The 15744-nt window shown below is 43.2% G+C and overlaps 1 protein-coding gene across 4 annotated transcripts in view; it reads left to right on the top strand.

Annotated features, from left to right (window-relative positions):
• PRICKLE2 (prickle planar cell polarity protein 2) overlaps positions 1 to 15744 on the top strand; it is a 188868-nt gene that overhangs the window by 105270 nt on the left and 67854 nt on the right. Inside the window, exon 1 of one of the 4 annotated variants that reach the window (XM_037905134.2) lies at positions 9521 to 10123. The exons of the other annotated variants lie outside the window; for them this stretch is intronic. The gene's annotated coding sequence lies outside the window, so the exon portion shown is untranslated. Of the gene's footprint in view, positions 1 to 9520; positions 10124 to 15744 lie in introns of those variants that run through there. 4 annotated transcript variants of the gene reach the window in all.

Genomic DNA, 15744 nt, shown 5'->3' with positions numbered 1-15744 from the left:
CTTTATAGGCCTTTTGCTGGACCAATGGGTATATTTCACCCATAACCAATAGGTGTTGAGGGTGCTTAGGGCTTTGCAGGACTGAGCATACATTACTGGATAATTTATTAATATATGTAAATAATTATTTCTACACATAAAATTACAGATATGAAAGTAACTGGGTGCAGAGGACATGGAGTACACTGCCCCTCTCATACAGCCTGCTGCCAAACTGTATACTATTTTAAACCTGCAACCAGTGTTACACGTTAACATCTAGAAAATCAACCATCCACTTCTCTTGTACGCATGTCTCTGCGTTTCGAATCAAAAGTAGCAATTATAAGCACAGGAGTAACATGTAAAGCTGGGGATTAACCAACATACAGATAAAAGCCTGAGTCCTAGGCAAACTGAAGCAAAAATATAAAAAGTCCAAGTTTTCAGAATACACTGTCACCATCTGAATTTTGTCCCTCCCTCTCTCCCCCCCCCCCATTTACTTTTGCAATTTCTTTAATGCATTCATCCAAAAGGCCAAAACTCCCTCTGGCACTGAAATTGGGAATGTCTGTGACAACATGCCCCCCCACCCCCCGAAAAAAACCCTAGTCTGTCTGAAAAAGGAAGAGTGTATTCATAGCCCATGTCTTCCAAATAACTTTTCATGTCCCCAAAACGGTTGACTTCTCCTGACAAAGACAGGGGTATAATCAGGAGGAAATGAGGTCAAAGCACCCTCCTGTTCGATCTCGCTGCTCCTTCTTGCAGCTTGTATCCGCTCTTTGCGGCCGCCAGCAGACTGGGAGGAAATCAGGAGGGTGCAGCCTCTTTGCCGACTCAGCAACATTTTCTTTTTAAACTGGGAGGCAAATCCCTTCGTTCAGGCATCCTGGAGAGGGAAGGATCTGATCTCCAGGGCTTCCAGTGGCCACTATTCATGCCAGTTTTGATCCAACTTTATATGAAAGGCTGCAAGTCTTCATTTTTCTGTGGTTAGCTTTTTTCCCCCTCTAACCTAGCTTTCATCATTCCAACCCATGTTAGTTCTAAGTGGGAGGTTTTCTCCTCTGAGGCCATCAGTCCTTCTCCGTCTACCAGCTGCTCACTTTTTCTCTCCTTCAGCTGGGGATTTTCATTCCGAGAATCCAGAGGCGTATTCATGTCTTCATTTCCCTGCACAGTCATATCCAGGAACTGAGGTTATCGTTCAGACCAGCACGCTGCCGACTAGTCTCTGAGGATGTTGATGGCATTTGGAAGTTGCTTCACCACATTGTTTCTCCTTCGGCTTTCGCCAACAGCAACCTGTCTCTCTCCAACCTCTGATCCTACCCACCTTAGCTGTCGCCTGTGGATGGTCATGCCCTTCTGACCCTACCAGTTGACAGACTGTACCTGCAAATGGTCAGGAAATGAAAAGAAAGTAACTCATTATGAAAACCACTCAATAACCAACTTGCTGCATTTTTAGTCCATATTAATGAGGAAATAACACATCCCCTGAGCGTGCTAAAGATCCTTTAGGAAGGAACACAGTGGGTGTAGTGCAGGCAAGGAATATGCAAAACAAGAGAGTATTTATTTACTAGCCATGCTACAGAATGACTTGTGGCTCTGATGAATAAGGCTGGCTGATGATGATGAATCTGTATTACAGTAGCCTCAACTGAGATCAGGGCCCCCTCCTGCAAACTGTACAAACACTCTGGGAGAGATTGTCCCTGCCCTGAAGAACATACAATACGGACAGATGATGGGAGGGAACACAAAGGCACTGAGAGGGGAAGTGACTTGCCCAAGGCCACCCAGCAGTTCAGTGGCAGAGCCAGGACTAGAACCGACAGCTCTGGATTCCCAATCTAGTGTCTTATCACTGCACCATGTGCTTCTGCAATGTAAGTTAGTTATTGTGGCATTCTTATGATCAGATGTATCAGATTTTCTGTGCAAACCGCAAAGGGTGGGGGCAGAAGGGGTGGGGGGGGACAGAAAAAATGACTGTAAAACAACCAATTCTGCATTTTTGTGGGTAAAATAATGTGGAGCAAGTGAGCTTTTGTTGTGTGTATCTGAAGTTTGAGAGGCTTATTGTGAGCAAACAAAGGATCCGTGATGGAGTACTGTGACACGAACCACAACAGCAACAAAATAATCCACCATCGCCACCAACAATCACCACCACAATTGCCAGAAGAATTCCAGCCAATACATGCTGTTGAACAAATGTATTGTTTTGTAGGTTTAAATCGGGAGCGTTGCTTAGCACTGTGTGTTTAGGGCAAGGTTTTTTACAACCTGGCACCCGGTATTTGTAGATTCCTCAGCCTGTATCTCCTCTGAAGATACATGCATTGGGAGCTAGATGTTGTTTTTCCTATCCAAAGGGGGTAATGTCCCTTCTGAAACGTACTGTAAGTAGGTCACTGCTGCTTTTATCTAACAGTGTTTCCTTTTTGCATTCTCTCACTGATGTACCTTCCTCTGATTCTCTGAGCTTCATGGGATCGCTGGCCAGCTGCAGTTTTACTCTGGCTAAAGAGAGTGCCAGCAATCAAGTTCCAAAGCAGGATTTGCTTCTTTGTGCTGCATATTCACCGAGTGCCATGTAAGGGAGCCTCAGAGGCAGCTCCTAGCCTGTGAGTCATCCGCAAGCGACCACATTCTTTCCGTAGCAGGCTGCCTTGACAAGCTTGGTCAGCCTCTTTAGAGGATGTTCACTAAATAATTCAGAAAGGCAACTTGATCTGACATCCATCTGGTTTAGGAGCCTGGTGACCTCACTGATGATTACCTGCCACTGCTACCACTCGCCGTGTAGTGTATTACTTTTTGCAGTCTAAAGAATAAATAATGTAACATGAATCCACATTGATTGACAAAAAGAACAGGAGGACTTGTGGCACCTTAGAGACTAACAAATTTATTAGAGCATAAGCTTTCGTGAGCTACAGCCCACTTCATCGAATGCATAGAATGGAATATATAGTAAAAAGTTATATATATATACATACAGAGAAGGTGGAAGTTGCCATACAAACTGTAAGAGGCTAATTAATTAAGTAAATCAGTAATCAGTAAACTGAGCTGTTGAAAAAAGCTTGTGTACTTTTAAAATGACAGTTCCTGCAGCTGTGGGGATGAATTTGTACAAATTAGTGACCATTATAGTCAGTTTTTCTGCCTTAACAACAGCAAAAAAGGATGTCACATTTCTTTGGCATAATTATTGCCCTTGCACTGCCTAATCTGGGAATGGGATTCGAAGTTCTGATGATAATAATTTCTCTTTTTTTAATTTCTGAATCCCGTCCCAAAGTTCTTCTCTGAACAAAATGGTAGCTCGGAGCAATAATCTCATCTGAGTGTTGGCAACTTCCATCTCCATAGTTGTAAAAGTCATTCAAGTGACCTTTATGAAACAAGCTCCGTTTGCTTGGCCAGCACCTTTCTCCTTAATGAAACACCCCTTTAAAATGCACAGTTTCGGTCATAGGAAACACAATTTGCCCTCTGGAGTTACTTGAACATGTGTGGTGTTTTCACAGGCAGTAGAGCAGTTAATACGAAAGTGATGATTACAAACCCATTCAGCACCTTTCCAGAAGAGAAAAGTACATTTTCATGAGAAATTTGGAACCAAAACTTGAACAATCTCATCTGGTTTGTCTCAGAATAATAGTACTTCTTGTACAATAATTATTGTACTTGGAGAATACTTTGTCTCTCAAGTACTGGAGGAGGAAATCTGCCAGGAATGAGGAGAAATATATGCCCTTCTGTGATGCAAAGGTTTCTTCTTCTAAGCAAACCCCTAGGTTAGCTGCATGGCTATAAATATTTGTTTTATGGGGCTGTTACATGAGGTCACGACCTGCACCTTCATTGTACCATTGTGTGTCAACTAGCACCTAAAATCTTGGAATTCCGCATGTAATTGCTATTTCCAGCAGTATTTACTTAACAACATAAATAGTCAAACAAATAGGCCACAGAAGTCAGACTTGAGGAGTGGCAGGGCTAGAACAGGCTGACTATGGGAGCTAAATTGTCAGCCTCAGCTTCTGATTATGCAACGCCACTTTTGTGGGAGCAGCTGATGCTGCCTTCAAAACAAAACAAAACGGGGGTGTGACCATTCTGTGCACAATAAAAGACCGTTAGTTCAGGTGGATCATATCTGCTCGCTCTACCACCTGATTTGCAATGGAAATGGGAGTGATTCCTATGCATGAAAAATACCTGCAGGATTAGGTTACCATATTTCAAGTTCCCAAATAGAGGACACTGCTGGGGGGAGGGGGAGCTGGGGAGGGAGTACAATTGGGGAGATGCTGGAGGGAGTATTTGGGGTGCTGGATGGGTCTGTGTGTACAGAGAGGGGTATTTGGGGGGTGCTGGACAGGGTACCTGCAGCCTCACACTCGAGCTGGGGGGCAGTGTCATGTTCCCTGTCACGGTAGCAGGGTGGCTGGCACAGGCCCGTGATGCAGAGCTGACCTGTCACTGCCTCCCTGCAGGCCTCTCCCCTCCCCAGGGCATGGAGCAGGGGCTTAGCCCTGTCACCCCTCCCGGCCAGGCTCTGAGGCCCCGTGGCGGGGCAAGCAGACCGGCCAAGAGGCGCTTGGCAGCTCTGCTTACCCGTTGGGCTGGGCCAGGGCAGGCGGGATCCGGCAGCTGCAGGGGAAAGACCAATCCAGATGCAGAGATGGCCCCTTCTGAGCTTCAATGGCTGGAATAGAAAAATCCTCCCAGACAGAGGAGAAAAAAGAGGTCATGTCCAGGAAAACCCAGATATACGGTCACCCTAGGATCAGGTGCATGAGGCTGGGTGCATGCACTTAGGGGCAGAGCTAAAATCTCCTGCCAACAAAACGGGGGTGTGACCATTCTGTGCACAATAAAAGACCGTTAGTTCAGGTGGATCATATCCTGCCAACTCCATACTCCTGCCAACACTTCGTATGGAGTGCAATGCTCATTACCACGAGTCACTCCATTCAGAAGTGTGTGCATTTAGTGTCCCTGGCTCCTCAATAGTAAATACAGATAAAGTACAAGCCTTTTACTAATCTGTTTAATGAAAATTAGTGCGCACCAGGAGCTCTCATACAAATGGCATTTAATCTTTGAACTGAAGAGTCCCTGACATCTGCTGGGAGAGACAATCCAGGAAGTTTTTGGAGAGTGTCGGGGACATCTTCCTGGTGCGAGTGCTGGAGGAACCAAATTGGGGCTGTGCTCCTCTTGACCTGCTGCTCACAAACAGGGAAGAATTGGTAGGGGAAGTAAAAGTGGGTGGCAACCTGTGCAGCAGTGACCATGAGATGGTAGAGTTCAGGATCCTGACAAAAGGATGAAAGGAGAGCAGCAGAATACGGACCCTGGACTTCAGAAAAGCAGACTTTGACTCCCTCAGGGAACTGATGGGCAGGATCCCCTGAGAGGCTAATATGTTGGGGAAAAGAGTTTAGGAGAGCTGGCTCTATTTTAAAGAAATCTTATTGAAGGTACAGGAACAAACCATTCTGATACGCAGAAAGAATAGCAAATATGGCAGGCAACCAGCTTGGCTGAACAGAGAAATCTTCGGTGAGCTTAAACACAAAAAGGAAGCTTACAAGAAGTGGAAACTTGGACATGATGACTAGGGAGGAGTATAAAAATATTGCTCAAGCATGCAGGGGTGTAATCAGGAAGGCCAAAGCACAATTGGAATTGCAGCTAGCAAGGGATGTGAAGGGTAACAAGTAGGGTTTCTACAGGTACGTTAGCAACAAGAAGAAGGTCAGGGAAAGTGTGGGACCCTTACTGAATGGGGGAGGCAACTTAGTAACGGATGATGTGGGAAAAGCTGCAGTAATCAATGATTTTTTTGCAGACAAGGTCAGCTCCCAGACTGCTGCACTGGGCAACGCAATATGGGGAGGAGGTGAGCAGCCCTCAGTGGTGAAAGAACAGGTTAAGGACTATTTAGAAAAGCTGGACGTGCACAAGTCCATGGAGCTAGTTTAATGCATCTGAAGGTGCTGAGGGAGTTGGCTGATGTGATTGCAGAGCCACTGGCCATTATCTTTGAAAATTCATGGCGATAGGGGGAGGTCCCAGACGATTGGAGAAAGGCAAATATAGTGCCCATCTTTAAAAAAAGGAAGAAGGAGAACCTGGGGAACTACAGACCGGTCAGCCTCACTTCAGTCCCTGGCAAGGTCCTGGCAAGGTCCTCAAGGAATTTGAGGAGAGGAAAGTGATCAGGAACAGTCAACATGGATTCACCAAGGGCAAGTCATGCCTGACCAACCTGATTGCCTTCTATGATGAGATAACTGGTTCTGTGGATATGGGGAAAGTGGTGGACGTGATATAGCTTGACTTTAGCAAAGCTTTTGACACAGTCTCCCACAATATTCTTGCCAGCAAGTTAAAGAAGTGTGGATTGGATGAATGGACTATAAGGTGGATAGAAAACTGGTTAAGTCGTCAGGCTTAACGGGTGGTGTTTAATGAGTCGATGTCTAGTTGGCAGCCGGTATCAAACGGAGTGCCCCAGGGGTTGGTCCTGGGGCTGGTTTTGTTCAACATCTTCATTAATGATCTGGATGATGGGATGGATTGCACCCTTAGCAAGTTTGCAGATGATACTAAGCTGGGGGGATAGGTAAATACCCTGGAGGGTAGGGATAGGGTCCAGGGTGCCCTAAACAAATTGGAGGATTGGGCTAAAAGAAATCTGATGAGGTTCAACAAGGACAAGTGCAGAGTCCTGCACTGAGGATAGAAGAATTCCATTCACCGCTACAGGCTGGGGACCGACTGGCTAAGCGGCAGTTCAGCAGAATAGGACCTGGGGATTACAGTGAACGAGAAGCTGGATATGAGTCAACAATGTGCCTTTGTTGCCAAGAAGGCTAACAGCATACTGGGCTGCATTAGGAGGAGCATTGCCAGCAGATCGAGGGAAGTGATTATTCCCCTCTATTCAGCACTGGTGAGGCCACATCTGGAGTATTGTGTCCAGTTTTGGGGTCTCCGCTACAGAAGGGATGTGGACAAATTGGAGAGAGTCCAGCAGAGGGCAACGAAAATGATTAGAGGGCTGGGGCACATGACTTATGAGGAGAGGCTGAGAGAACTGGGCTTATTTAGTCTGCAGAAGAGAAGAATGAGGGGGGATTTGATAGCAGCCTTCAACTACCTGAAGGGGGCTTCCAAAGAGGATGGAGCTCAGCTGTTCTCAGTGGTGGCAGATGACAGAACAAGAAGCAATGGTCTCAAGTTGCAGTGCGGGAGGTCTAGGTTGGATACTAGGAAACACTGTTTCACTAGGAGGGTGGTGAAGCACTGGAATAGGTTACCTAGGGAGGTGGTGGAATCTCCATCCTGAGAGGGTTTTAAGGCCTGACTTGACAAAGCCCTGGCTGGGATGATTTAGTGGTTTAGTGGGATGATTTAGTGGGATGATTTAGTCCTGCTTTGAGCAGGGGTTGGACTAGATGACCTCCTGAGGTCTCTTCCGACCCTAATCTTCTGTCATTTTATGAGGCCCATTTTTACTTGCATGTAATGTGGTTTTAAAAGAATTTCCAAGGAAAATTGTTACAGTAAACAAGTATAATTTGTTTCTGCTTTAAATTATCAGTCTGTAAACAAACTTCATTTTGCTCTTTGCCCGGTGGAGTTTTGTCTCATTTACTACATATTTGAATTAACATATCCTGCATTAAAGATAAAATACATCATTTGGGGGCCTTGGCAGGCAGACTGTTCAGGGCTTTACCAAATGCTTGTGCTATATCCACATTAACCATTCAGGATTGAGTTTACAGCCAGCCTGCCTATACAGTGATGAAAGCAGGAACAGACAAAATGTGGCTATTTAGTGGAAGTGTGTGTCGGGGGAGGTTGTTTTCTCTCCTACATACTCTGTTGAATTGTGTAATTTGAGGAGGGGGATAGAAACCTACCCAAATCCCTAGTGTATCCTTAGTAAAGCATTTGATACTGTTATTCTTTAATAGAATTGTACTGAGAACTGTAATAAACAAAGGGTTTCAGTTCCTTGAGTCTTGCTGAGCTGAGTCAGCAGAGGACCTGGCAGAGGAGACAAAAATGGCTTAAAGACAACTTTGTGTTTCTCATCCCCCATTTACATACATACACCCCTCGGGAGAGCCAGGGGCCAGTTTGGAGCAGCCTCTGGGTTCTGCCTCTGTGAATGCAACTGCAGGATCAGAGCCTGATTCCTTGCTCTAGAGCATATAACTTACTATGTAGGGCCATGTGTTTGAACCAGTAATTTATATAAAATGATATTTTCTTTTGAAAAAATTGCTAATTCCATAAATATTTATTTCAGTAAGGTCTGGCCCAAAGGATCTCTCCTGAGGTCAGTGGAGTTATGTTGATTTAGGCCAGCTGAGGATCTGGCCCTTGGTATATTGAGTATAATCCCACATAATGAAACCAAATTTATATCACATAATAAAATCCATCGTATATGACATTGGAAACTCATCGCTAACTTACTCACTATTGCCAATAGCAAGTACCCCAAAATCCTGAGACAGGCCCACCAAAATCATGAGATTGGTCCAAAAGTAATACATTTTGGATTCTTTTTTATTTGCCTTTGTTTTTTGCCTATAAGGGCCACAGTTTCAAGCTTTTGTCTTCACATATGAGGGCTAGAAACACCCTTTTTCCTCAATTGAACCTCAGATTCTGATGTAATCACATGACTCCAGGAGCTGGGCTTTAAGGAAAACACCAAATATTGTCAGTCTTGTAATGAAAGCCCAAGCGTTGACCACACTGTTTACTCTGTATGGTTTCTCTTCTTTTAAAACCATGGCGTGTGATGGGGATGCTCTTTCTCTATTGACTATGTGAGCTTATTCCTGTGGTCCAGAATATGTACCTGGGATATACACAAAAGATGAAAATCACATGACTCTCTGGGCCAGATAAGTACAGGTCATAAAATATGCACTAAATAAAATGCCACCTTAATAATAATGTGTATTACTCAGAATATTTAGCCCTGCTGGTGCATATATGCTGTGTCTAAGATCAGTGGGGCATCATAGGAAATTAGTGGGGAATAAAATTAAGAAGGGATTGAAAGTTAGGAGATAAATAAATTGTTATGAACTATAAAATTGGTCTCTTTAATAGCCTGCTGTAATATTAGATAATGGGGTAGAACAGCTTAAATGGGATGCAGTGACTCAAGTTGGATAGTAAATTGAGATTTGGTCAGCAACAAATAAGATCATAGGTCTAGAAGGATAATTGGTATCTTCAAACCATTCAGTTTTGATTGTGGGTAGCTAGACAACTGTTTGTAATATACACGTGAGCCAGATAAAAGGATTTTCTTGTCTGTTTCTAAACAGCCTGCAGGGATTATTGATTGGTAAGAACAGCCTGATTTACATGTAAATAAATTATAGACACTGGCCAATGACAATTTGAACTGTCCAGATGCAATGACTTTGACTTGCTGACATCACTGCTTCATTAGCATGCAGGAGATGAGAGCACTGCAACAGTAAAGATTCAGGCTCCGCTACCAAGCTGGCAATTATTCTCGATGGGCTACATATTTCCTTGTTAATGTCTTGTGCTTTGGAGAGCAAATGGAATATACTCTGGCTGCCTCTAAGGGTCATTTACCAAAGCCAACATTGTAGGGTCTGCTGAAAGCATTTGGATGGCTGGAAGAGGAGATGGTAGGGGAAAAGCAAAACGACCAAGCTGGAATTCTGAGGAAGGCAATGTAAGCTACAAAGCCCATCCAGACACAGGGCAAAAATCACACTTGTCCCCGCTAATGGTTCTCACAGCACATTTTCGTTCAAGCAACAGTGTGTTTTGTGTGTGTCTCTTCTAAAAGGCTTCCACAAAAGCCTGCTGCTCATTTCAAGAAGGCTCCTACCAGTGTGTGCCATGCAGTTTTGAGAACGAAAACAAGATGTTTTATCACACTGCAGTGCTGTCTGTGTTCTTGGTAGCAGCATACCCCAGGAAAGTAAACTGTAAAAACTAACATAGCAGAAGAATTGAGCGGATTTCCACCCCCTCCTCCTCTTCCCCCCTCCCCCCACCACCACCAGACTGGCATAATCATTGGTGAGAATAGGTAAGAAATTACCTTTTATTAGCAACTTGTATTTTGTTATGTATTTTTCGAGAGAAGCTGGAGCCTGTGCTGGGGGGCAGAGGGGATAGGCACCTATGCTATGTGTACATGTAGTGATGTGATAACTTTGCTGATTTACTGTTATTGGTACCCGTTAGAGAATTTTTTTAAACCTTGCTGTTCTTGCTGTTTGTGAATGAAAAAGGTTAATTGTTAAATTGAAGTTTACAGCTGCAGGAAGTCAAAGATAAATGCTTCAGCTTCATTAACATGTTTTTTATTTTAAAAATAATTATGAAAGGTTTTAAATAGAAATACATGCTGATCTCTCATTGGTAAATTCAGCTTCAGGAAGTCTGGAACCATTGGGTATTTTAAGCAAATTGTATACAGTACAGGTTTCTAGATGATGACATTACAATTAGGGTTATTTGTTTTATTATTTTACTGACATAATTTTGAAAACAGTTTTCAAATATTAATCATACTGCACCTTTGTTATACTGCCAGAGCACCTACTCTGTAGTTTGAGCTAGCCCTTACACCAGGAAGTTATATTTTCTAATGTAATTTTCTTTTAGTGGATTCTTCTTTATATTCCTTTGAGCGGCCATATGTGACATAGACGTGACCTGTGACCATGTAAAGATTTTAATCCAGTTACTCTTTGTTTTGTTGCCATGATTCCTGGGCTATACTAAAGACTGATTGAACCTTTATGAACCATTGAGGATTAACGTTAGACAGAATAATGCCAGAATAATTATTCACACCAGATGCAGTGTCATTCTTTTAGTTTTTAGCTCTGTTGCCTTGTACCTTACCCTACCCATTTTTATTCAGTGATTATTTTCACCTACTGTGTGAGCGCTTAAATGTCTGACCTCAGTGTGTTCTATTTATAAGGGTACTGACTTGAATCTGTGGCGAAGATTTATTCAGTAAACTGTCTGCAGTTAACAAGATTATATTTTGCTTCGTGTTTCAATCTTCTCCTGTAGTTTGTTTTAAACAACTTTATTGTACTTAACAAAATGAAATGGCTTAGCCTGTTTCCTTCAGACAGTACAGTATTTGCCAGTGTTAGCCAACATGCACAAAAATCATTCTGCTGGTGACGGCATTCTTAGATGAGTCAGTAATTCTGGTAAGCCTCAACTTTGAAATAATTACGATATTTCCAAGTGTGACATTGCTTACAATATTTCTGAGTATTTTGTCTGAGTATTTTGTCCAGGATATGTTAAAAGGGAACCATGTTTACTGCCTACCTGCTACACATCAAAGGTTGTAAATATCCTTTTAAAGCAAAAATAGCACCATGGAGACGTCATAGTGAAACAGCTTTAATTTAAAATAGAATCGACAGAGTTCATTATAAAAAATGAAACCTAGAATGTGATGGTACACAAGGGAGGGCCAATGAAATAACTGTGGAGAGGTCAATTGTTCTGTAAATTTACAAATAAAGGACTGCATATGCTACCAAGGCCACAGTTGTCTGTCTGGAGCTCAGTAAGTGCTGTGTTTGGTTAGAAATTAAAGTATAAACCCTGGTAGAATCAAACACTGTGAAGCAATCTTCTCCCTTATTTAGGAGATATAAAGAAATCCTTTGAGACTGGTCTACAGCACTGTATCTTGCTGAGCTGGAAAGCAACAGAATGGTGTAATTAAAAATGTCAAAAGATAACCTACGGTACAGTGCAAGCTTTTCAAGGGACACTGATGTTTTAACAACTGAGAGCTCTCTTGGGCAGAGGGCTGCGGAATTAAAACGAGAATGGGCGTTTAGTAAAGGATTTTGCTGAGTCTTCATTATGCAAGTCTGGTTCTCACAGTGCACTTGGAATGATGTTTGTAGAACCCAGACAATGGTGTGTTTGGAGTTGCCATTATGCGTTTGAAAGGGTCTGTTCAGTTCATGAAAAGGTTAGGAACCGTGTTTGTGCTGCCATAGGGGAAGCTTCAGGAGTGTTGCCAATCACAAGTGTTCAAAACTCATGAGTCAGGCCCCTGAAAAATCATGAGATTTAAACAACAATAATACCGGTAGTGGGTGAAATCTTGGCTCTGTTGAAGTCAGTGGGAGTTTTGCCATTGATTTCACCAGGACTAGGATTTCAGACCATGATTTTCTTGGGAAGTGCGGTGCGGGGGTATTCACCTTCTGGATTTGAGCCTTTCAGGATCACATTTTCAAGCTTTTCTCCACAATTTGAGGGCTAAAAAATGGTTGTCATGTAATCACCTGACTCCAGAAGCTGGGGCTTTAAGAAAACACTAAATGGTATGAGATTAGTGGTAAAATTGTGAGTTGACAACCTGCCTCTGCTGTGGTAGTTTATATGTTTTTTTTCCATGAGAAAGGACGGGCCCCCACAAACCATGTGTCTTCTGGACTGGCTGGACTGGGATTCAGGAAACCTGGGTTCTATTCTTGTCTCTGCCTCTGGCCTGCTGAGTGACTTTGCATACATCAGTTTGCCTCCCCGTGCCTGAGTTTCCCTACCTGTAAATGAGAGACAGTGATATGTAATGTCCTTTGCAAGTTGTTTTGAGGTCTATGGATGAAAAGTGCTGTCTAAAAGCTACATATTTATCATTATTACAAGTTCCTCATCATTATCCAGCATATACTTCATACTTATTGTCACAAATTTGACTCCTGGGTGTAAGAACAAATCAGAACATTCCTATTCTGAATCACTCTGCAGTGGTGTACAGGATTACACAAGGTACGGGGTCCTGCAGAATCAGGTCTTGAGTTTTCGTACATTCATGGGTTTTATTCTTGGTTCTGCTCCAGTAGTGTAGGAGAGGCTGTAAACAAAGCACAAATGGTCCCAGTACATAAAGGGCTTCCCCAGACTCTGTGCTCCAACTGTTCTTGGCTAGGAGACTTGGTTAGGATGATACTAAACTGGGAGGAGTGGTAGATACGCTGGAGGGGAGGGATAGGATACAGAAGGACCTAGACAAATTGGAGGATTGGGCCAAAAGAAATCTGATGAGGTTCAATAAGGATAAGTGCAGGGTCCTGCACTTAGGACGGAAGAACCCAATGCACCGCTACAGACTAGGGACCGAATGGCTAGGCAGCAGTTCTGCGGAAAAGGACCTAGGGGTGACAGTGGACGAGAAGCTGGATATGAGTCAGCAGTGTGCCCTTGTTGCCAAGAAGGCCAATGGCATTTTGGGATGTATAAGTAGGGGCATAGCGAGCAGATCGAGGGACGTGATCGTTCCCCTCTATTCGACACTGGTGAGGCCTCATCTGGAGTACTGTGTCCAGTTTTGGGCCCCACACTACAAGAAGGATGTGGATAAATTGGAAAGAGTCCAGCGAAGGGCAACAAAAATGATTAGGGGTCTAGAGCACATGACTTATGAGGAGAGGCTGAGGGAGCTGGGATTGTTTAGTCTGCAGAAGAGAAGAATGAGGGGGGATTTGATAGCTGCTTTCAACTACCTGAAAGGGGGTTCCAAAGAGGATGGCTCTAGACTGTTCTCAATGGTAGCAGATGACAGAACGAGGAGTAATGGTCTCAAGTTGCAATGGGGGAGGTTTAGATTGGATATTAGGAAAAACTTTTTCACTAAGAGGGTGGTGAAACACTGGAATGCGTTACCTAGGGAGGTGGTAGAATCTCCTTCCTTAGAGGTTTTTAAGGTCAGGCTTGACAAAGCCCTGGCTGGGATGATTTAACTGGGACTTGGTCCTGCTTTGAGCAGGGGGTTGGACTAGATGACCTTCTGGGGTCCCTTCCAACCCTGATATTCTATGATTCTATGATTCTATGATTCTATGACTGTAAGTAGCAGAACATAAATCAAGGCAGCCTTGAGGCTGCTTTAATATGTGCCAGGGACTGTGCAGTCCCCCAAGTAAGTTTTAGAATCCAGGGGAGCACAATGGTGGTTTAAAGATAACTTTGCCCCCAGCCATCTCTGTTCTAGTGCTCAGTTGAGGAGTAGAGCAGTGAGGGACTCCTGTCTCTTTCATCCTTTGCATGAATTGAAAGGCCTAATTCACAGTGAGGACAAGCTAACTGGAACATCATTTCACATTGTCAGTTTCAGCCATACACACGTTACCCCCTGAGCAAAAGGTCTCTTAACATTGATTTAAAAGGGGGACAATGTATTTTTTCACCTTTCCATAAAATAAATTATAGGTGAAGGGATTTTACTGAATCTTTTTCTTTTTTTTTAATAATAATTTGTGGTCTGAGACCAAGCAAGGAGAATTTCAGCCAGAAAGGGGAATTTTTCAGAGAGTTATCCATACCTCGAAAGGAAGTTATAATTAATCTTGGCAAAATTCAATTTTTATTTTTATAATGTTGACAACTACTATCAATGTTTCTATTTAAACCTTTTTTTATTTTTACAGATTTACATTTTCACAGTTGCGCAAAATTATGGGGTTTAAGCATTTTTTTTCTCTTTGTATCCATTTCAATTTTCCCAGTTGCGGGAAATATTGAGGGGCATCATAGATGATGAGATTCAAAAGTTAACCCTTAATAACCATTAAAACACAAATTGTCAACATCACATGTCAAAATATACAAAGTAAATATCTGTAAATGCTAATAAGGTCTCAAACAGCACTTTTCTTTCGTTGCGTACCTGTAAACGGCGGTTATTATCGATGGAAATATTTTTTTTCCTTGGTTTGTGTGTGTACAACGAAATTGATGTTTCCCAACATTTACCAGTAAAAATCATACAGTCTAGTTATAATGAAAGACTTCACATAAGCTCAGCTATAACATAAGCTGCTGTTGTCCCTATAAAAGTCCCAGGGAATTAAATCCAGGGAACATGAAGGGTATGTCTTACATCCCCAAACCAAGGACATTTAAAGTTTACAGTGAAAATACAGCCTGTCACTTGTCATCCTGCTTTGTTTTTCCTAGGAAGAGAAGGGCACCCCATGAAATGCAAATCCTATCTTGGGATGTGCAGCTATGCATGATCTATGGTAGCCACTACAATTATTCATACTACCGGGATGCTTTTTCCTTCTGTTAGTATTTTAATATATAGATGATGGTGCTTTTCATAAAACTGTAAGGCTAACGGCATAACTTCCCTGTGGTGCACTGCAGTTGCTTTGCCATCAAATTCTGGACCTACAACATCCATCACTCCATAGTAGGGGGCACAGAGTGAATGTCGCAGCATGAAGGCAATCTCACCACCCCGGCTTCTGATGTAGGGAATTAAGGCTTTAATGCTCCTGCCCACAGATAATGCCCAGCTGCCACACTGGCCCCTTGTCAGTGGCTGGTGCAAGTTATAACTTCAGGGGCTGGCCTAGTGCACAGCTGGCCCAGGACAGCTGAGTGTAAAGGTTGCTTAGAACATCCTGGTACCCCCATGTCCTAAGCTGCCCTGGGTGCTCCTCTGCCATAGCTGATTGTCTTAGAATAATAGAATCATAGAAGATTAGGGTTGGAAGAGACCTCAGGAGGTCATCTAGTCCAATCCCCTGCTCAAAGCAGGACCAACACCAACTAAATCATCCCAGCCAAGGCTTTGTCAAGCCAGGCCTTAAAAACCTCTGAGGATGGAGATTCCACCACCTCCCTAGGTAACGCATTCCAGTGCTT

Source organism: Chelonia mydas, chromosome 7 (assembly GCF_015237465.2).
Source record: "Chelonia mydas isolate rCheMyd1 chromosome 7, rCheMyd1.pri.v2, whole genome shotgun sequence".
NCBI lineage: Eukaryota > Metazoa > Chordata > Testudines > Cheloniidae > Chelonia > Chelonia mydas.
The sequence above is the reverse complement of the archived record's forward strand: the minus strand, read 5'-3'. Positions and strand labels throughout refer to the sequence as shown.